A 23828-nucleotide genomic window follows, 5' to 3' on the forward strand; every position below is an offset into this window, starting at 1 on the left:
CAGCCTTGAGATCAAGAGTTGTATGCCCACTGACTGAGCCAGCCAGGCACCCTCAGAACTAGATGTTAATTTTTTGTTGGTTACATGTGTGAAAATATCTTCTACCTTAAAATGACCTATTTAAAAAACCTTTTTTTTTTTTTTTAACCTAGCGCAATTTAATAAAATCAAGCAAAATGGATCATAGACTTGAAAGTAAGAGCTACAACTATAACACTTCTGGGTAAAAACCAGAGAAAATCTTCGAGATCCTGAATTGTTTTATGGAAAGGACTCAAAATGAACAAACGATAAAAGAAAAAAATAAAAAAGCCCATCCTCATCTGTCTTAGTCTGGTCAGGCTGCTATAACAGAGCAGGTGGGCGGCTTAGAGCAATAGCACTTGGTTTCTCCCAGTTCTGGAGGCCAGCCAGTGCACGATGAGCGTGCCCCCATGGTCCGCTCTGCTGAGGGCTCTCTCCGAGGCCGCAGATCCCTGACTCTTCACTGGATCCTCACGTGGCCGAAAGAGAAATGGCTTGTATTTTACTTGGGTCATGGTGTCTTTTGTGGAACACAACTTGTAAATTTTATAGTAACCAAATCACCAGCCTTTATTGTTTCTGGTATATTGCTTTAAGAAATCCTTCTTTTCTCCCAAGATCTTATGAACATGTTTACTTTCTTTTCTTTAAATTTCTCGATTTTCATATTTATTTAATTCACTTGATTTTTTTTTTTCTTTTTTATGTTTTAATAAAGTAGACATATGCATTAGTCAGTTCGGGCTACCATAACAGAATATCATAGACTGGGTGGTTTAAACAACAAACTTAATTTCTCACAGTTCTGGAGTCTAGAAGTCCAAGATCAAGGTGCTAGCTGGCATCGTAGGTTTTGGGTGAGCACTCTTTCCTTGGATTGCAGGCAGTCACCTTCTCTCTGTGTCCTCACATGGTGGGGGAAGGAGGAGAGAACATGTACCAGTTCTCTGGTGTCTCTTCTTATGGGGGTACTAATCCCATCATGGAGACCCTATGACTTCATCTAAATCTTATTACCTCCCAAAGACCCCATCTCCACACACTATCCTATTGAGGGTTAGGGCTTTAACATAGGAATTTTAGAAGGATACAATGCAGTCCATAGTGGGATTTTATTTTACTTTTTTTCCTATATGACTAACCAGTTGCCCCAGCATCATTAATTGAATTAGTTATCCTTTTCCCAGGGATTTAGTAATGATGTAAGGGTCTGTTTCTAGAGTCTTAATTTTTTTTTTATCACTGATTATCTTTAATTGCACTAATACCACACTCATAATTATTATAGTTACATAATATAGTTATATAGTTATATAATAAGTCTTAATATGTGAGAAAGCAAGACTTCCAATTTGTTATTCTTTAAAACTGTCTTGGCTATTGTTGGCTGTTTCTCTACCATGTGAATTTTAGGAATAGTTTGTTAAACAATACACACGGTAAAAAATAACTCGAAACTTAAGGATTTCATTTGGATTTGCATTAAATTTATAAATGATATGGGGAGAACTGACTTCTTTATATATTAAGTTTTCCCGTCCATGGTGATGGCACATTTATTTAGTTTTTTTATATTCTTGAATAAGATGTTACAACTTTTTTTCCGTAAGAGGCTTTGACATATCTTAATGTGTTCGTTCTTAGATGATTTATAGTTTTGTTGATATGGTACATAAGATTTTTTGTCAATTATATTTTCTATTCATCAGTGGTACCCATTGAATTCAGGAACCTCAATTAACTCTCATTAATTCTTATAGTTTGCAGATACTTTTGCATTTCCCATGTAGTCAGCCAGGCTGTCCATATACAAGTCTGGTCTTGTTTCTTGCTATCTACTTCTTGAACCATTGACTTCTTGTTCTTATCACATTGGCTTTTGCATGATGTTGAATAGAGGCAGGGCTAGAGGGCATCCTTATTTGTTTTTTACTTTAGTTGGAATGATTCTAAAGTTTCTCCATTATGTATAATGTTTGCTGTAGATTGTTGGTAACTTAGTCATTTAAGAAAGTATATTCCTATTTTTTTTAAATTGTGCAAGTGCCTCATTTATGATTCTGTTTTCAGGAAATTAAATAGTTACTCTTTAACACATTTCTAGCCTGTAGTAATACAAAACTAAATGTGTGAAAATGTGATTCACTGAGAGTAGCTTTTTTAAAAAAGTGAAATAATAAAGGAGTCTCTTAGTCTTAAACATTTATGGTACATTATAGAAAATTTGGGAAATACTCAAACACATTAAAGGAAGTAAAAATTAGTCATTAGTCATATTCCCTCTATTTAAAAACTTTTCTTCTGTTCATATTTTATGAAGTAAGGAAGGGATTCCTCTATCTCTGCTTCCTGCTTGGTAACCACCAAACTGATTTGAATATATCATTCCTATCTTTTTTCTCAGCAGACAGAAAGTAGACCATTTATTTATATATGCACATACACAACCTTAAAAAAAATCCCCAAGATGGATTCTGCTGTATATGTATTGCAGCTTTTCTAATGCAGCAATATTTAATCAAAATCTTCCTAGATCTTATAGTAAGACTGCTTAAAATGCCCTTATATGAATTATACCATAATTCAAACATTCACCTATGATGGAGGTTATTTCTAGTTTTTGACTATCACAGTAATCGACTGTGAACATATGTACATACATCCTCACCTACTTGTGTGAGCATTTTTGTGTGATAAATTCCTAGGAAAGGACTGCTATACCTCAGACTTTCAGTGTCTTGAAAATTATTTTAATTATTATTATTCGTTTTTTTAGAGAAAGAGCATGAGAGTGGGTGAGGGGCAGAGAGAGAAGGGGGAGAATATTAAGTAGAGTCAGCAATGAGCGTGGATCCCTATGCGGGGCTCGATCTCACGACCCTGAGATCATGACCTGAGCCAAAATCAAGAGTTGGATGCTAGACTGACCGAGCCACCCAGGCACCCCTCTTGAAAATTATTTTATGGCAACTTATGACAAAGTGCTTTCTTCACGTTAAGTGTTTCAGAACTTTCAGTTTGTAAATTTGTGGTTCAAAATAGGAGAAAATGTAGCCATCAGAATCCAATAATGTCTGTATGTCATTACCATGGAATCATAGCACTTCAATGGGTCACATCACTTCTGAAAGTGGCCTTAGTGAACTTTGTTTCAGTTCCGTCTCTTTGTAGGTGAATGAGTTGAAAATCAGAAATACTTTCTGGGATTTGAGATAGGCATGATTATTTCCAAAGTAAATAATATTTGAGACCTATAATGGGCCAGGCAGTGTACTCTCTGCTTTACATATGTGATTTTATTTAATTCTTACCTAGCCCTATTAAGTAGGTATTCCCATTTACCCTTTACAGCTAAGGAAACTCAGGTTTAGGGTTTAGGTGAGTAATATCCAGAGTTCCATAATCAGAAAGTGGTAGAGCTGGAGTTTGGAACCTCATCTTTCTGATACCACAGCCCATGTCCTTTTCACGGAGTTACTTCCTTCCTGAGCCGTGTAACCAAGATGCTAGGTAAATACATCATATTCAGATCGTTTCTCTAGTGTATTGATTTCACAATGCAAAGAGTTAAATATATCCATAATTTACCACTTGGTCTTCCTCGTTAGTGTGGATGTTAATATGCTGCTGAGAGTCTACTTAACAGAGGTTGCAGTGAAGGGAACCAGCTGACACTTGGTATTGCTCTGAATGGCAGTCCAAGGTTATTTTGGGATCGATCAATCCAAAAAACAAAACCAAACGAACCTGGAGATACTGACACCACCGCCCCCCCCCCCCCCCACCCCCATGCCCTCTCCAAGTTCTTTTCCATTCCTTTGGGTTTCTAAAAGAATTGCTTGAAATATAGCTCCTGAAGATCTTTTTAATCGTGTTTTTTTAATGTCACTAGGTGTTTTTGCTAAGTAATAGACTGAGCCTCAGCCATGACAAAAGAGGGATTTCTTTAGTAATGAAAATTCCTTTTCTTAAACCCATCTTTTATTATTATGGGTTTGTCCTCTCTTTTTGCTGAGACTGATTTTTAAGTATAAAGATGTTTGATAACTGGAATCTAAGCTGGTTGATCTGTCTTAATAACTTGTGATCCAAGTCTTCATTGACAGTGGAAATTGCTTATTAGCTGACTTGGTGGTGGTGGTTGCCTTTTTTGTTGTTGTTGTTTAAATCAAATAGCATTTTGAATGAGACTTCCCTGCTTTCTCTTTTGAATACTTCTAGAATCTTTTCTGGCATTGTGAGGGAATTTAAAGTTAAGAGTTAGATTTAAAGTTCTGTGTGGCCATAAAATTGTGTTGGCAATATACATCTAATAGGATTGTATACTTACTGTATTCTATGATTTTTTTTTTTTTTTTTAAAAAGAGAAATCATCTCCTTAAGTATCTTAGCAAGTTTGGATCTTTGAGGTTATTTTGGAGACGGAGCTATTTGATTCCCCAAGAATAAAGATTTCCCCTTTCTTAGATGCCTTACCTCTAAAAGATACAGTGTTTTGACTACATAATTTAGTTGTAGTGAACTTCTTTTTGATTTTTTTTTAGCTTTTAAAAAAGGACAGTTTCTTGTGGAGACCTTCATTGCAGCCAGTGTCCATGTAGGACATAATCATGCTAGAAAGTGACTGGATTGTAGGCAATGTCTCATCAGTGTTGATAACTGGAGAATGAGGCAGATCTGTGGGGGGAAAACAGTCATTTTAACAGATTGAACCTTACAGTTGAGAAGAAAGATAGATTTTTTTTTTTATTCTACATTTTAGACTTGCCAGGTTTACAGCCATTTGATAGAGATATGGACAGCATGTTCTTTTGTGTCACAGTGATAACTGGCTTCCTCTATTGTAGCTCTCATCTTGCTGTGATTATTGATGTATGGAAGGCTTTGTTATCGGCCACTATACAGTTGTCATATGATGGCCTAAGGTTTCTCTGCATCTCCACACAAAGCTGGACAGATCACTCGGGTCTAACCATGTTCTCTCAGAGCTTTCCAACCTTGTTGCTGCTTCTGAAAGACCATTATACTCCAGGAGTGTGTAGAACAGAGAGAGACAAGGGCTCTCTTGGGAATATGTTCCACTCCTCTCCAGAGACACAGTGGTTGTGTGATATTGTGATTCATAATAAGAAATGTATTTGATCTTTGTCTCCATTTCTGGTATAGAGCTCCTAAAAGCCTTAAAATTTCCTAAGTGCGAAGAACTGTAAAAGTATCTTTTATTATGTTAATAAGATGACTTTTGGACCACACTTCAGAATAGGGGCTGGTTGCCAGGAGAACCAACTATGTGATGAGAGGGTTGGGACTGACCTCTGGGGAGGGGAGAAGGCCTGGAGGTTGAATGGATTGCCAATGGCCATTGATTTAATCAATCATGCCTATATAGTGAAGCCTCCATAAAAACTCAAAAGGACAGGGTTTGGAGAGCTTCCTGGTTGGTGAATATGTGGAGATTTGGGGAGAGAGGCATGTTCAGAGAGCACAAAAGTTCTATGCCCTTTCCATACCTTGCCCTACGCATCTCTTTTATCTTGCTGTTCCTGTGTTATATGCTTTGCAATAAACTGGTGATCCAGAGAGAAAAATGGTTTACTGAGTTCTGTGAGCTGTTCTAGCAAATTAATAACCTGAGTGGCGGGAGTGAGAGGGCGTCCTGGGACCTCAAATTTATCAAGCTGTGATTGACATCTGAAGCGGGAGATAGTCTTGTGGGACTGAGCCCTTAACCTATGGAATCTGACGCCATCTCTTGGTAGACAGTGTCAGAGGTGAGCTGAACTGTAGGACACCCAGCTGGTGTCAGAAAATTGCTTGGTGCTATGAGGAAAAAACCCACACGTTAAAATTGGATGTCAGAATAATAGGTTGGGACTTGCTTAGAGTAACCTTTGTGATTCTGGAGCTGCCAGGCTATGAGAAGGAACACGATTCTTCCACATTTTCCTTCGTCTCAAGCACTGATTCCCATGTTCTGTCTTGTAAAGGCAATTTTTGAGGCAGTGGCTTTCAAACTTTTTGAACAGGATCCAAGTAAAAAATAGTTTATTTAGCTACCCTTCCCCACACACACCAGAAATACAACATTCATGAGATAAACTTTTTATTCACTATACGCAGTGTCGATATATTTTATTTATTTCATTTGAAAACACTGATGCCCATTAAATTGATTTAACACACCACTAATGTGTCAAGAGCTGCATTTTAAAAATAATTCTGGAGGGGCGCCTGGGTGGCTCAGTCGTTAAGCGTCTGCCTTCGGCTCAGGTCATGAACCTGGGGTCCTGGGATCGAGCCCCACGTCAGGCTCCCTGCTCAACGGGAAGCCTGCTTCTCCCTCTCCCACTCCCCCTGCTTGTGTTCCCTCTCTTGCTGTGTCTCTCTCTCTATCAAATAAATAAATAAAAGAACAAAGAATCCAATCAAGAAATGGGCAGAAGACATGAACAGACATTTTTCCAAAGAAGACATCCAAATGGCCAACAGACACATGAAAAAGTGCTCAATATCGCTCGGCATCAGGGAAATCCAAATCAAAACCTCAATGAGATACCACCTCACACCAGTCAGAATGGCTAAAATTAACAAGTCAGGAAACGACAGATGTTGGTGGGGATGCGGAGAAAGGGGAACCCTCCTACACTGTTGGTGGGAATGCAAGCTGGTGCAGCCACTCTGGAAAACAGTATGGAGGTTCCTCAAAAAGTTGAAAATAGAACTACCACATGATCCAGCAATTGCACTACTGGGTATTTACCCCAAAGATACAAAAGTAGGGATCCGAAGGGGTACGTGCACCCCGATGTTTATAGCAGCAATGTCCACAATAGCCAAACTGTGGAAAGAGCCAAGATGTCCATCAACAGATGAATGAACAAAGAAGAGGTGGTATATATATATACAATGGAATATTATGCAGCCATCAAAAGGAATGAGATCTTGCCATTTGCAATGACGTGGATGGAACTGGAGGGTATTATGTTGAGTGAAATAAGTCAAACAGAGAAAGACATGTATCATATGATCTCACTGATATGAGGAATTCTTAATTGCAGGAAACAAACTGAGGGTTGCTGGAGTGGGGGGTGGGGTGGGAGGGATGGGGTGACTGGGTGATAGACACTGGGGAGGGTATGTGCTCTGGTAAGCGCTGTGAATTGTGCAAGACTGTTGAATCTCAGATCTGTACCTCTGAAACAAATAATGCAATATATGTTAAGAAAAAAAAAAAAGAAGAAGAAGGTAGCGGGAGGGGAAGAATGAAGCGGGGGAAATCGGAGGGGTAGACGAACCATGAGAGACGATGGACTCTGAAAAACAAACTGAGGGTTCTAGAGGGGAGGGGGGTGGGAGGATGGGTTAGCCTGGTGGTGGGTATTGAGGAGGGCACATTCTGCATGGAGCACTGGGTGTTATGCACAAACAATGAATCATGGAACACTTCATCTAAAACTAATGATGTAATGTATGGGGATTAACATAAGAATAAAAAAAATTTAAAAATAAATAAATAAATAAATAAAATCTAAAAAAAAAATAATTCTGGATTACAGAGACTATCCTTTGTCTTCATAATTGTATATTATTCCTTTTACAGTGTAACTTCCTCATAGAAGAAATCTTCTAGAAATGTATACATTGTAATGTCAGTGTGTATCAAGTTGTCAGGGGAACTATGTCTTCTGTGCCCACACATGTAACTGACAAGATTACTGTGGGACTTCTCAACATGTGTATCCACTGGTAGAAATGGAGACTCCAAACTATTTTGTTGATTTGGAAATACAGTTAAAAGCTTGCCAGATTGGGTATGTCTTTTTTTTTTTTTTTAAGATTTTATTTATTTGACAGAGACACAGCGAGAGAGGGAACACAAGCAGGGGGAGTGGGAGAGGGAGAAGCGGGTTTCCCGCCAAGCAGGGAGCCCGATTTGGGGCTGGATCCCAGGACCCTGGGATAATGACCTGAGCCGAAGGCAGATGCCTAAGGACTGAGTCACCCAGGTGTCCCGGGTATATCTTAATGAGTAGCGTATATTACCAAAAGGACCAAAAGTTCTCAAAACTTGTTTTTATTACTCAGATTTCTGCTCATTTGCATCAGTAGATGTAGCTTGTTTATAATGTCTAATGCTACTTTTAATGGTCTGCATCTTTACCTGGTAAGATGTACTTAACCAACTGGGCGATTTTCTAGTTTTTACATGCTGGGACTATGTTTAAAATAACTTTACAGGATGCTGAATAATGCTTCTCACTGTGACTTATTTCCCTGGGGATCAATGCCATCTCAGAATCAATCCTATCCAAGTGAGTGTGAAGACTCTCTTTGGTTAGAGGGATTATTTTGTCTACTATGAGCTATTTTCTCTGTTGCAAATTAGCTATACTTCTAACTGTGAGAAAGGGATCTTCTAACCAATTGGATTTTGTATTCTGCTTACTACATGAATTCCAATGATCAAGCTCACTCTTTCTTTCTTTAAGATTTATTTTAGAGACAGAAAGAGAGCACAATGGGGGGGGGGGCAGAGGGAGAGGGAAAGAAGTGACTCCCCACTGAGTGCAGGGCCTGAAACAGAGCTCCATCTCAGGACCCTGAGATCATGACCTGAGCTGAAACCAAGAGTCGGCTGCTTAACCAGCTGAGGCACCCAGGTGCCCTGATCAAGTTCTTTATTAAGAAAAGGAAGATGATGGGGTGCCTGGGTGGCTCAGTCGTTAAGCGTCTGCCTTCGGCTCAGGTCATGATCCCAGGGTCCTGGGATCGAGCCCTGCATCGGGCTCCCTGCTCCGCGGGAAGCCTGCTTCTCCCTCTCCCACTCCCCCTGCTTGTGTTCCCTCTCTCGCTCTCTCTCTCTCTGTCAAATAAATAAATAAAAAAAATCTTTAAAAAAAAAAAAGAAAAGGAAGATGAAATTGAAAATATTTGAAATGAAATACTTAGTTTGGCTGTAACACTGTTTATATTAATGAATTTAGTGAAAATATTCAGCATAGTTTATTTTGCAAATAAATAAAAGGGACCTTTTAAAAGGTCCCTTAATTTGATGGTTATGTGCTGACTGAAATAACTACAAAATAAACCCACACAGATGATCCTATATATAGAATTAATATTTAAATTTTTGAAAGTTTTAGAAAGCTGCCTCTCTTTATTTATTTATTTTTTAAAGATTTTATTTATTTATTTGGCAGAGAGAGACATAGCAAGAGAGGGAACACAAGCAGGGGGAGTGGGAGAGGGAGAAGCAGGCTTCCTGCTGAGCAGGGAGCCCGATGCGGGGCTCGATCCCAGGACCCTAGGACCATGACCTGAGCCGAAGGCAGATGCTTAACTACTGAACCACCAGGCACCCCAAAAGCTGCCTCTCTTTAAGTGAAGAGGGATAATGGTTTATGATTCAGACTATAGATAATGTACTCATTGTTTATACCATACCTGTCACTGGTAGTCATTCTGAGAGAAAATCACCTATGGGAAGTTGTAACTTCTTTTTATTCCTAAGGAGTAGGTGGTGTATGCACCTAACACATAGGATTTGCCTAGAGAAGAAAAGGGGATGTTCAAAAATCATGAAACCATGGTTCTCATGATTATCATGCAATCAGTCCTCTGTATTTCTTAAATTATAACAGATTACTTTTTCATTCAGAATTTAATATTTAATGTGATAATCTTAATTTGGGGTCCATAAGTGACTATTCCTATAGCATGTTACAGTTTGCAAGAAAATATTTGTAGGCTGTTTCATGTGAAAGGAAGAGGGAATATTTTGCTTATAGTCTTTGAGTAAAGATTTATGGATTGCAATTTATGCACATTTTATTCAATGCTAACATTCTTTTGTAGAAAGTCTCTATGTCTAGGACCCGACTTTTACTTGGCTTAATTAAACTGGGCTTAAAATTAGTTTTTAGTTAGTCAGCTGTCTTTAAGATTACTAAAGTGGGGGGTGCCTGGGTGGCTCAATCAGTTAAGCATCTGCCTTCAGCTCAGGTCATGATCCCAGGATCCTGGGATTGAGTCCCTCATGGGGCTCCCTGCTCAGCAGGGACGGAGAGCCTGCTTCTCCCTCTGCCTGCCGCTCCCCCTGCTCGTGCTCTTTCTCTCTCTCTCTCTGATAAATAAATAAATAAATAAATAAATAAATATATATATTTTTAAAGATTTTATTTATTTATTTGACAGAGAGAATAGCGAGAGCAGGAACACAAGCAGGGGGAGTGGGAAAGGGAGAAGCAGGCTTCTTGCCGAGCAGGGAGCCCGATGTGGGACTCGATCCCAGGAAGCTGGGATCATGACCTGAGCTGAAGGCAGACGCTTAACGACTGAGCCACCCAGGTGCCCAATAAATAAATATCTTAAAAAAAAAAAAAGAATTACTAAAGTGGTTCTTTGTTGGATGGACCCAAAATAGTACTAATGTCCTGCTGTACCTCCTTGTCTCGAGTGGCTGAGTGTCAAGATGCTATCCTGACTCAGATCTTTATTCCCCTAATAAAATCTTCTCGACTTTGGGACGTGGGTCAGAGACAGCTAGCAGAAGCTTATTTGTAAAATGATGGAAGGTATTTGTTCATTTTCTTCTATTGTCTTGAGGGCTTCCTGTTCTATTAGGACAGTTTTCTAATCTGTTCCTCAAGATGCTGGTGCATTTATGGGCTCTTTTGGTAGGTCTCAAGCAGACGATTGATTTCAGCACTTGGGAGGAGGGGACTGGATGGACGGTTGTTTTTTTAGCAGCAGTTCTGTCAGTTATAACGGAGCATATTTGTATTCATCAGTCTCTTATCATATACTTTTTATTCACTTCCCTAGTAGTTTAATGCCTTATGTTCCTATTTGTTCTGAATAAATTTCCCTTCTTAGATATGTGAAGATTAAACTGATCGGCTTCACTGTGTATTTAGGGACACCGTGTTTCCCATTTATCACCTGCTGCTAATCTTTAGCAGTAAAATTGAATTGACATTTGTTAAAGGGTGTTTTGATCTATCTTTGAAAAGGGTAGTAAAGAGTAATTAGTCACAGTAATGGCTTTTTTTTTTTTTTCCATTTTGTGTGCAAATTTAGGTTGCTGAAACATTCTAATTTTGTAATGGGTGGTAGAGAATTCTTTCTTTAGTTTCATGGCTTAACAATTAAAAATCTGATGAATCCTTGAAGCATTTGTAAATTTAGCAGCCTTGAAAACCGGCCTCCTTTCCATGGTAGCTCCCAAGGCCAGCAGCAGCTCTAGTCCTACACAGCGCTTTTCTATTTTTCCTTTGACCCAGAGGTTGGCCTCAGTCCTGTCAGTAGACAGACCGTCTGTAGCTCTGAGGTTTGGGCCACTCACCTGAAATCATTGCTCATGATACCAAGTCAGGGCATTGGCATGGTGACTTGAGACTCCCTGGATGACGAGGATTAACGTTTCTGTGCCTCAGTGACTAATAGTCAACGTAAAGACCTGGGAGGGAATAAAATGTGTGTGGGAAGCAGAATGCATCAAAGGACGAATAAGACTCAGGGTGCTAGGCTGATAAAACATGCACATTTATATGCTGATCATGAATGATTATTCTGGGTCAGACATCCCATTGTCTACCTCCATGGTTCTAAAACCCCACCAAGAGCAAGGTTTCTCTCTTCCCCAACCGGTTGCTTCTTGGAGAGTGCTCTATTGTTCCCCATCATTCGGCCTCGAACTCCTGGACTGTTGATTACATGCACTCTTCAGCCTAGATTTGCTGGCTGCAATAGTCCGTGCCTCAGAGTCTCTCAGGGCCCCTTCCCTGCCAGCTGGGCAGCCCTGCCTTCCTCAGCTTGATCTCCCACTTGAAGGGAGATCCCACTGTCCGTGTTTCTGTTGTCAAACTTAGGAACGTCGCTCAAGTTTCTTTCATCATAGGAGCCGTAAGATTTCAGAGCTTTCACGTTTTTTTTTTTTAAATTTTCTTGTATTATGTTATGTTAGTCACCATACATTACATCATTAGTTTTTGATGTAGTGTTCCATGATTCATTGTTTGTGTATAATACCCAGTGCTCCATTCAGTACGTGCCCTCTTTAATACCCATCACCAGGCTAACCCATCCCCCACCCACCTCCCCTCTAGAACCCTGTTTCTCAGAGTCCATAGTCTCTCATGGTTCATCTCCCTCTCCGATTTACCCCCCTTCATTTTTCCCTTCCTACTTTTTTTTTTTTTTAAACATATCATGTATTATTTGTTTCAGAGGTACAGGTCTGTGATTCATCAGTCTTACACGCTTTCACGTTTTCTTGTGTAGAGGCTCATCTTTGAATTGACAACACTCAGTAACCAGTTTGTTCTTGTTGTAGGGGTGGTGGCTTATCGTGAGTTTTATGGACTATTCTTTAATAGTGGTACTGCTGCATTATTGAACAGAGAGAACTTTCATTTTGACGAAGTATTGGAGAGAACGGAATCTTGAGTCTAGAGTTTTACTTGGTTGATGGTTGGAAGGGTTTTGCATGGATTCGCTTCTGCTTTCAACATTTCAGACCTTATTTCTTCTCCACTACCCACAAACGTCTTCACCAGTTCTGGCAGGATGCATGGTGAGAGCTCCAGCCCTGTATATTTGTGTCCTGATGCTGAATGAGTTGGCCCGATAGGACTATTCCTGAAAGTTCTTCCTATACCATGACGGCTGGCATGACAGAGTGATTGCAAACCATGAACATATGTCCCACCAAACCCAAACTAACCATGTCTCCAACACAACTTCCCTTTACCTAGATCTCCCAAAGGCCCACCAGAGCTACCTCATAAAAGGGAAAGTGTGAAGTCCAAGTGGAAAGAGTGCTCTTAATAGATTGCAGTAAAAATATCTTTGCAAGTTCTACAAAACCATACGACCTTGTGAATATATTGCTAGGCCTCCTAGGGCCTTGGAGGAAGCTTGTGCAAGAGACAAGACCTGAGTGTAAGTTTTATTTGCTTCATAAACCTTCTCAGATTATTTCTTACCTTCCGTGGTAGAAAAAGATCTGTGTCCTATCTGAATATGGTTAAGAGAAGTGCCTGGAAGCAACTTCTCCAGCATACTCAGTATGGATGTCTTTTGTTTTTCCAATTGTAGGAGAGCTATGAAAAAGATTCATAGAAGAGAAGTTAAAATGAAAGAGAAGCTAAAATGAAAGCTAAAACAATAAATAGGGTTCCTAAGAAAACACGAGAGTTCAGACTAGTTAGCCAGGGAGAGGACAGGTATTGAAAACTACTTAATTTTACTGGGTTTTCTAGATTCCAGGGAGTACTTATTTCCACATTTTAAACATTTTTGGTCAATATGTGCCTCACAGATGTATATAGGCGATGTTGCAATGTTTCCCTCTTCCTCCCACCTGAAAAGTTATTTTAAAACTGATGATACCAGGGGCCCCTGGCTGGCTCAGTTGTTAAGCATCTGCCTTTGGCTCAGGTCATGATCCCAGGGTCCTGGGATCGAGCCCCACATCAGGCTCCCTGCTCCGCGGGAAGCCTGCTTCTCCCTCTCCCACTCCCCCTGCCTGTGTTCCCTCTCTTGCTGTGTCTCTCTCTGTCAAATAAACAAATAAAATCTTTAAAAAACAACAACAACAACTGATGACACCAGGCACCTGAGTGGCTCAGTCGGTCGAGGGTCCGACTTGACATCAGCTCAAGTCATGGTCTCAGGGTCGTAGGTTTGAGCCCTGAGTCTGGCACCGCGCTCAGCGGGGAGTCTGCTTGAGGATTCTGTGTCTGCCCCTACCCCACTCACATGTACTCTTTCTCTCTCTAAATCTTAAAAAAAATGGATGATACAGATGACAGTGGGGTCTTGCACATAAGACAACAAGAAGACTATTGCCCACTATCTTCATTTCCTAAGAAAGGAATAATTAAGAGAAAATGGGTTAGATAGTACAGGGAAGTTTGAGATCTAAAGAATGCTTTCTTAATGATCATATTAGAACAGTACACCAGAAGGAGGTATAGAATTTCAGTCTCTGAAGCTTTATAAAATATAATTAAGAGCTTTTCGTTTCAAATAAGTTAGGAGTTGAGTTCTAGCCATGGTTTGGAATTCTTCCTTTCACTTAAGAAAGACTCAGCATATAAATGAACTTTGCTATAGTACCTTGTTAGATAAAAATCTCCTTAATTATGTACCTCATTCACTGTAGTCTTACTAGTTCTATTATTCAGCCCTCACCCAGTGCATATGCACGGACAGTACTTTTAAGTATCTTGTGCAGTTAACCCCTGTTAACCACCACGTCTATATTAAAAGCACTGCCTTCTGATCTGATGGGCCCAGAACTGGTATAGCGCCGCCCCCTCAGTGACTGGAACACTGGGGCAATTAATGACCGTGGAACGGTCCCATTCTTCTACCACAGTGTCCTACATGGGCATCAAAGACTTCGTTGTGTTGGGATCCTGTGAGCAGCCCTGGGTTTGTCGTAAAGAAAGCTAGAGATCAGATGGGCCATTTGGGGCAGACACTGCCAGCACCAATTAATCATTTGTCCTTCCGAGACTTTGCAGAAATGATATTGCTAGGATGAGATAGAGTGGTACTTTTTCTGGTAATTGATTGAGGGGATCACCAGGAGGAAGGTCCAAGAGACTTGTGTGAAGTCATCATTGAGTTGCTTTATAAATGAGAAGATATGTAAAAGTTAACATAGTTGACACAGTTTAATGAAGAACGAGTTTCAATTCTAATTTTGACTTGAATAATTATTTTTTAAAACAAAGTTTTTACCACATAAGGATGTTTGTGGATAAGGCAAAAGGAATTTTAAAAATATATTTAACTACAGTGAGTTACATAATGTATGTTGCAAATATAATTTTTAGTTTAAAAAATAGAATTGCATGATTTTTCTATTTAATTCAGAGTAGGAACCAAATTTTTTCAATTATTTATTACCTACTTTCTTCTTCAAATAATGCCAATAATCCATAACAGTGGAATATTCTACAAGAGAAGCAGGAGTGTGTTCTGAATGCTTTATACCTGTATAACTTTAATGTTTCAAAATGCTTTGAAAAAATTCCATGAGCATACAAAAAAGTTAAAGCAAAACATTTACGATGATGTGCCATGAAAAGCATAATTTGAAATATGATTGAATGTAAGTGGGCATGTAAAAATACTTTTTTTTTTTTTTTGGTTTTTGAAAGATTCTCAAGGAATCCACTAAACTCTGCAGACTTAATCCTAGACAGTGAGATGTGAGGTGTTTCCAACATGCAGAAAGTTCTGCAGGACCACGCTGATCTTATGAGTTATGTTAGATCTAACAGCCTCCTATTGACTACCTAATAATCACATGCAGGTCCCTAGGGTTTGAAAATTACCCAGTCCCCTACTGGATGTGGAGCTGGCCATCCAACCCAAATTCCCATACTAGTCTTGCATTTCTCTCAAACTTGGTGTCATATTTTCATGATCATTTTAAAACTTCTCTGTATTTTCACTTGGCTGTTTTCCCCTACTTGGAAGCACTGCCCTGTGAACCCTCTTTCCACCTGTCTAAATTGTACCTCATTTCAACTTATTTATGCTCAGTATATGCTGCTTTATGTTATCGAGCAGCTTTTTGTTACTTTTTGGAGCATGGGGGCCAGACCAATCTCTGGCTCTCTGAATACACTGTAGGCATTCAGTAAATGGTTAGTGGACGTGGGAATGGTCTGCATCACAGGGGGGCAGATTACCACTTGAAGGTCAAATCTGGCCCATTGCCTGCTTTTGTAAATAAAGTTTTTTTTTTTTTTAAAGATTTTATTTATTTATTAGACAGAGAGAGACACAGTGAGAGAGGGAACACAAGCAGGGGGAGTGGGAGATGGAGAAGCAGGCTTCCCGCGGAGCAGGGAGCCCGATGTAGGGCTCGATCCCAGGACTCTGGGACCATGACCTGAGCGAAGGCAGATGCTTAACGACTGAGCCACCCAGGCGCCAATAAAACTTGTAAATAAAGTTTTATTGGGACACAGCCACACCCATTTATTTACTTATTGCCTATGAGTGCTTTTATACTATAATAGTGAGTTGAGAAGTCGCAGCAGAGACCAGGTGACCCACAAAGCCTAAAATATTTATGGGTCAGCCCTTTACCTGAAAAGATTTTCCTATCTCTGCTCTACATTTGTAACATTGCAGGCTCTCACAATTGCATGTCTTAGAATTTGGAAGTCACAGACAAAATCAATTAATATGCCTAGGTGAAGTAACTGTGATTACTCTTCATTAATGCATCCGCTTGACTATTGTAAGGTTACATATAATTATCATTAACATTATGGAAGTTAAACACATGTTTCAGGGATAGAATAAATTTCCAAGTACTCATTCCTGCAATTGGTAAAACAACGTTTGACTAAATTTTACATTACTAATTCTTTTTTCTGCCTAATAAGGTTGTTTCATTGAAATGGAACAAAGCATAGTAATTACCAAGCTTATATTCCCTTCTTTTTAGCTTATCTCTTTTTAATGTATTTGCCTTAATTTTGTAAAAACATTCTAATTATAGTATAAAATTCGCATCCTCAAAATATGTGTTCTTAGGTTAACTCAGAAAGCATCAGATTTATTTAAATTAATATTTATTAAACATATGTGATACTGATAAACATACCTAGAAAGCAGGTATAAATTCAACATTCATTCATTCCTAACAAAACTTTGAGCTTTTTACAGAGAATTGAGTGTTTTAAGGATCTAGTCACAGAACAACAAAAACAACTAAAGTATCAAAAGTAAAGCAGAAACACATTTCATGAAATAAGCAGTTCAGAAGAGGTCTCTGACATAACACAGAGGATAAGACTTTTAAATCAGATTCGCAAGAATACAATCTTATGCCACATCAGCCTTTACAATAATGTTCAAGGACACAAATTGTCCTGAGACACCACAAAACATGGTGAGGACAGGACTGTGGTCTCACTCCCCAAGTCCTCTCTGGCTGCATTAGGATGCTCTGGCCCAGGTTGAGGTATAAGGTCTCTAAGCAATGCCTGTGGTACGTTAGGATACTGCTCCCATTAGGAAGCATTTCCATTTTGTATCCTGAGGGCTAAACACAATGAATGTGACCTATTTTCCAAGGGGCTATACTCCATAAAGTCAAAGAGTCCAGATTTGTTAACCGTCAGTAAATCTAGACAGATTAGGTTCATCCTGCTAAAATGATTCCATAGATAAGGACTCTCCTGCTACTAAATACCTTCAGATTTTTTTTGTCAAGAGATCTGACACTGGTTGTTTACAAGGAGCATTGACCAACTTAATTGACCATTTTCTTTCCTAGGAGCATTTCCACACCCCAGTCCCTTCCACTTTGAAAGGAAGAATATGAATTGTAGGCTTGCTGCTACCCGTTTCTTCCAGTCTCTCTCCCTAGTCTTACCCCCCTCCCTGCAGGTCTCTGAGATCTGAGAGGTGCCATCTCTCCATACAAATTCTTTTGCTGTGGAAGGCGTAATAGACCTGAGAGAGAGAGAGCGAGAAAGAGAGAGAGAGAGAGAGAGGCAGACAATACAACCATGTCAGTTAGCATGTGCCCCGAGTTTTTCTTCTGTTCTTTTTCCCTAGTGTTTATTGAGATTTGTGGATGTGCTTAGATTGAGTGGGAGTCTTTTTTTTTTTTTTTTTTTTTAAGATTTTATTTATTTATTTGAGACAGAGAGAATGAGAGACAGAGATCATGAGAGGAAGGAGGGTCAGAGGGAGAAGCAGACTCCCCGCCGAGCAGGGAGCCCGACGTGGGACTCGATCCCAGGACTCCAGGATCATGACCCGAGCTGAAGGCAGTCGCTCAACCAACTGAGCCACCCAGGCGCCCGAGTGGGAGTCTTGTACCTATATTTTCGGAATAGGGAGAGAAGTGTTCAAGTGAATCTTTCTGACTTTCAGTCCTTATCATGTCATTGCTTTGTCAGTATTCCTGTTGCTATTCCATGGGATGTAGTTTCAATATCTTATCCGTCCATTTCAAGGCAATGCATAGTCTGGTCCCAACTTACCTTTCCAACTCCCTTTGTTTCCCTTTTCCTAAAGAATCCTCCTTGCCAACTACGTGGAACCACATCTGCCCCCAACAGGTCTCTCATTCTGGCGTTTTGGTGACCTCCTCCTTGCTCTTCTCACCCAACCTACCTGAATGCAACTCCTCTCTCAACTCCAAATGACATCTTACCTGTTCTGCCACTGTCCGTTTAGAGCAGGCTCATTTTGAAATGTTTTGGGGTATAATTGACGTGCAGCGTTACGTTACTTCCAGGTGTGCAGCATAGTCATTCACGAGCTCTGCCTTTTAGGCTGTGCTCACCACTAGTGTGGCTCCCATCTGTACCGTACTATGTTACTACAAAACCTTTGACTGCATTCTCTGTGCTGTACCTTCCACCCCTGTGACTTACTTATTCCGTAACTGGAAGCCTAGTAGACTTTGTAGTTAGTGTTTGTGTTTGTCACCTGGAACTTGCTTGTCTCTCTCTCCACTTAGATTGTGAGCCTCTAAAGGATGGGCACTGTCTTAGGTACAGTACTGCCAATTGAGTTTGCCTCTGCTGGGAGTTGATCCCTGTGTTGAGAGAGTACTCGAATAATAATAATAATAATAATGACAGGGCCATATTTTTCAAGTTGGTGAAATTCTTGTTTTCTGTACTTGTCTTTGTTTTTAAAATCAGACCTATAATCCTGTGTGAGGCTAGCACTCAGCAGCGCAGTGGATAAGGGTGAGGACTCTGTGGCCAGTATAGACCCCTGGGGGCACCAGGCTCACATGTATCTGACCTTTAGCAAGTCACGTGATCTATTCCTCAGTCTCCTCATCTGTAAAGTGGGGTAATAGTCATATTTACTGCGTGTGGTGAAGTACGTAGAACAGTGTCTGGCACATGGTAGAGCTGCTGCTTTTTGCTATTATTGTCGTTGTTGAGGCATGAAAAGTAAAAGCCAACAGTTTTTCTTTAAATGTTCTAAAGTAAAAGTCAATCTGAAAGAGGTCGTTAAGTTGCCTGGGGAAGCTAGCTATGTCCTTAAGAGATGTTGACTGTTTGAGGATGAATTCTCGGAGGAATTCATGCTCCCTAAATCTAGGAAATCTTAGGGTACACTGATTTCCAAATGAGCCACATTTTCTCTCACGGAGATCCTGTCTGACTAAGACAAGTTTTCCCTCCCATTAAGCTATCAGCCCAGAGGTGGTAATGAGGGAAATTGCTGATGCTAGAATAGCTCCTGAAATAATAACGAACAACATCAAAAGAAGTATAAGTCCAAAGTAAGATGCTCTGGGCTTTTTTTCTCTTTTTTTAATCTGAGAAAAGACGTGGTGTAGAGAGTGAGAGACATGTGGATAATGGATCCATATTCACTTAGGTAATGAGACTTGGTAAGGGAGGAGACTGTCTCAGAGCTGATAAAATGTAGTTATCATTGTGTAAACTTCTAAGAATTCAATGGCAATCACTTCATAAATACAGAACATGGTAAGGAGGATGAGAGACATAAGTACTATCAGGTCAGTTAATTCACTGAGATTTTTCTGATTAGTCTTTTAAGAGTCAAATTTTGAAACTGATTGTTAGGAATAGAAATGCCTATTAACTAGTGAGATTGAATGTTATTTTTGTGTACTTATCAAAAGAACACAGGTTAAAATGGTTAAAATTAAATACCATTTTCCTATTAAATCAACAAATAGAGATAAGATAATGTTCAATATTGAAAGAGGTACAGTGTGAGAGGCACTCTGATGATGTGATTAATGGCAATGTAAATTGATAGAACTTTTAGGTAGAGCATTTTGGGGTGCCTGGGTGGCTCAGTCGTTGAGCGTCTGCCTTCGGCTCGGGTCATGATCCCAGGGTGCTGGGATCGAGCCCCACATCGGGCTCTCTGCTCAGTGGAAAGCCTGCTTCTCCCTCTCCCACTCCCCCTGCTTGTGTTCCCTCTCTCGCTGTGTCTCTGTCAAATAAATAAATAAAATCTTAAAAAAAAAAAAAAGAACTTTTAGTTAAAGCATTTTAGCAATATGTTTCTAGATACAAGTGCTGGCAAGATGTAGAGAAAAGGAACACTCAAGCACTGTTGGTGGGAATCCAGACTGGTCCGGCCACCATGGGAAACAGCATGGAGGCTCCTCAAAAAATTAAAAGTAGAACCACCCTATGATCCAGTAATTACATTACTGGGTATTTACCCAAAGAATATAAAAACACTAATTTGAAAAAGGCTATATGCACCCCTACGTTTACTGCAGCATTATTTACAATAGCCAAACTATAGAAGTAGCCCATGTGTCCATCAATTGGTGAATGGATAAAGAAGATGTGGGGTGTGTGTGTGTGTGTGTGTGTGTGTGTATATATATATATATATATACATATGTATATATGTACATATATATATATATATATATACACACACACACACACACACACACACATATATACACACACACAATGGAATATTACTCAGCCATAAAAAAGACTGAAATCTTGCCATTTGCAACAACATGGATGGAGCTAGAGAGTATTATGCTAAGTGAAATAAGTCAGAGAAGAAAAATACCATATGATCTCACTCATATGTGGAATTTAAGAAACAAAACAAACAAGCAAAGAAAACAAGACAAACCAAGAAATAGACTTTTAATTATAGAGGACAAACTGATGGTTACCAGAGGGGAGATGGGTGGGGGGATGGGTGAAATAGATGAAGGGGATTAAAGAATGCATTTATCATGATGAGCCCTGAGTAATGTTCAGAATTGCTGAATCACTGTATTGTACATGAAACTAATATAACACTGTATGTTTACTATACTGGAGTTAATATAAAAAACTTAATAAATTAAAAAAAGTAGAGGATCAGATAAAGACTCATGCATAAGAAAGTTAATTGAGTCATTATTTATAATGAAAAATGGGAAACCATCTAAATTTCTACCAATATTAGAATAATTAAACTGTATGATAACCATAAAAGGGAATATTAGGCAGCTATTAAGTTTGGGCTGTCAACGTATATATGATAAGTTTGGATACATTGGTGATTTAATATTGATTTTCAAATGGTATACTTAGAATGTGTATATAATTCATATAAAATCATAAGCACAGACCATGACGGAATGAAAATACAATGAGGGGTTACCTCAATATGGTTGAGTAATGGGTAATTTTAGGTTTCTGTATATACATTATTGAATTTTTTTTAAAAAGCTGATTATTTTTATAAGTAGAAAAAAGGTTGTTAGAAAATGAACAGCTGTTTTCCCCCGTCACCTGAGCCCCCCATCGGAGGGCTCTCTAACGGCCCAATGTCAATGTGATCTGACAAAGGCAATGGCAGCCCTAAGTCCAGCCCGCCATGAGCTAGGTGTTCTATAAATGTTCCTTGATTTGGAATTAATCTCTAGGGAGGTTGGACCTAATTACTTTGCCCCTCTCTGTCAGCAACCAAAACAGAATAAGAATTGTAATGTGGAGAGTGTCACTTTTTTTTTTTTTTAAACTAAAATTCAGTGGGAGGAATTATGGTCACAATAAGTAGTTGAAGCCAGACTCTGTAGAAAAGAATTAAAAAAATTATCAAGGGCAAACATGAATTTAGCTGTTGAAAATTTTAAAATGAGGAAGTGTATTTAGAAAATTAATCATCAGTTTTTGAATGTCTTTTATGAACTTGCCACTGTGCTAGAGATCCAAAGAGGAGTCTGATGTGTCCCTTGCCCTCAAGCTGACAGGCTACTGGTAAGAGAGACACGAGTGCATCCTTAGGAGACCATGTGGTAAGTCCAGTAGCAGAGGAGTGTCCAGGCTGTTATGGTGATCAGAAGAGGGACATTAATTGAGGCTAGAGTGGGCAAAAGGAACTCTTTCTGGAAGGGGATAATGAGGAGATGATTGTTAATTTTACTTAATTATTAAAAAAAATTTTTTTTTGAGTAAACTCTACCCCCCAGTGTGGGGCTTGAATTCACAACCCTGAGAGCAAGAATTGCATGCACTACCGACCGAGCCAGCCAGGCGTCCCTGTGATTGTTAATTATAAATCTGTAGGAGTTCCTCTGCTACTGGACTTTAACTTTTTAGATGGAGGGGAATAGAGGACGATTATTCCAGAGAGAAGGAAGAGCAAGAGCCAAGGCATGGAGGAAGGATCCATCGCAGGAGAGGGGGGTGAGGGCTTGCCAGTTATAGGAGTGGAGAGGCAGAGAGGGAGTGGTAGGGGTCAGGCTGATGAGGCAGGCAGGGAGCAGATAGCAGTGCCCTCTGTGGTGTCCTAAAGATCTTAGACTTTGTTTTCTCCTCAGTGGCTGTTCAGGGGCTTTAAGCAGAGAGTCACAGCGACATTTGCAAATCAGGAAGACATGCTGCTGGAGTATATGGCACGTGGCTTATAGGTACGAGACTACAGGAAGGAGGAGCAAGCAGTTAATGGCTGTTGCAGGAGCTGACCTAAAACATGAGGGGAACAGGACAGGGAGAAGGACAAAGACGGATAGTAGGACTGATAAAAGTCAGAAAGAAAATGCAGTATGTTTTAATACCATGTTAAAAGCATTTTTTTTTTCCCCGTGTCAGATACAAGCACATAGAACATAATGATGGTAGGGGCCTTGTGAAGACTCTAACATCACTAATGTTAATAGTGGTTCTTTTTAGGTAGTAGGTATTCAGGAACCAATGCCTTTTTTTCTTCATGTTTTTTTAAGTATTTTGCTTTGAACGTGGATTACTTTTATAATCCAAAAAAGAGCATGTCCTTTTAAGAACAGTAGGAGGAAGATGAAAGAGAGTACCGGGGTTAAGATAAGTCAGGGTTAGGGATGAGACTGCTATAACAAGGAATACGATAAAGTATTGATAAAAAATAATAGGACCAAGTGAAATAAGGCGATCACAAAGAGACCAATACTGTATGATTCCACTCATGTAAGGTATTGAGAGTAACCAAACTCAGACAGTCGTAGAATGGTGCTTACCAGAGCTGGGGGCCGGGGGAAGTGGGGAGTTGTTTAATGCATACGGAGTTTGTTTTACAAGATGGAAAAGTTCTGGTTGCACAATAATAGGAATATACTTAACACTTTTGAGCTGTACTTTTAAAAATGGTTAAGATGGGGGGGCTCTGGGTGTCTCAGTCAGTTAAGCATCTGACTCCTGATTTCAGCCCAGGTCATGATTTCAGGGTCGTGAGATCCAGCCTTGCGACAGGCTCTGAGCCTGCTTAAGATTCTCTCTCTCCCTCTCCCTCTGCCTCTCCCCACCCATCCCTCTCTCTCCTCAAACAACAACAAAAAAAGGTGGTAAATTTATGTTATGTGTGTTTTACCGTAATTTTTAAAAAATGTAGGACAAATCTGCATTTTATGGTTATCTCTGGAACCCTGTTGCATATAGAGGCAGAGATAGATCATGAATCCAGGGTAACGGTTTTGCAGGCCAGTGTAGAATGTAGTGGGGGCTGCCCGTAAGAGCAGTTCACACGGTCAGTTAGTTCTGGGGTAGGGGCTGGATAGGGAAGGAATAAGAGGTTAGATGGGCTCTTGAAGAGCGGGTATGTTGGGAAGATGCCGAAGAGACAGGAGATTATAATCAGAGAATAGGAAATGGAAGTTTAAATGTGTTCTGTGGGAGTGATACTTAGCTACATTCACTGTAAATCTAATTCTTCTGTTACAAAGGAAGCTCTTCAGAGGCTGGTTGGAATTATTCTTATTTGTACTTTGTAATAGTGGAGGCAGTGAGACTAAATACCTAAATATGCTCAATAAAATTCTCTAT

At 39.7% G+C, this 23828-nt stretch overlaps 1 protein-coding gene and 1 pseudogene across 1 annotated transcript in view; one reads left to right on the forward strand and one right to left on the reverse strand.

Annotated features, from left to right (window-relative positions):
- LOC110585470 overlaps positions 1–5046 on the reverse strand; it is a 50615-nt pseudogene extending 45569 nt beyond the window's left edge.
- AVEN (apoptosis and caspase activation inhibitor) overlaps positions 1–23828 on the forward strand; it is a 184502-nt gene that overhangs the window by 94158 nt on the left and 66516 nt on the right. The gene's annotated exons all lie outside the window — the stretch shown is intronic.

This window comes from Neomonachus schauinslandi, chromosome 9 (assembly GCF_002201575.2).
Source record: "Neomonachus schauinslandi chromosome 9, ASM220157v2, whole genome shotgun sequence".
In the NCBI taxonomy this organism is placed as follows: Eukaryota; Metazoa; Chordata; class Mammalia; order Carnivora; family Phocidae; genus Neomonachus; species Neomonachus schauinslandi.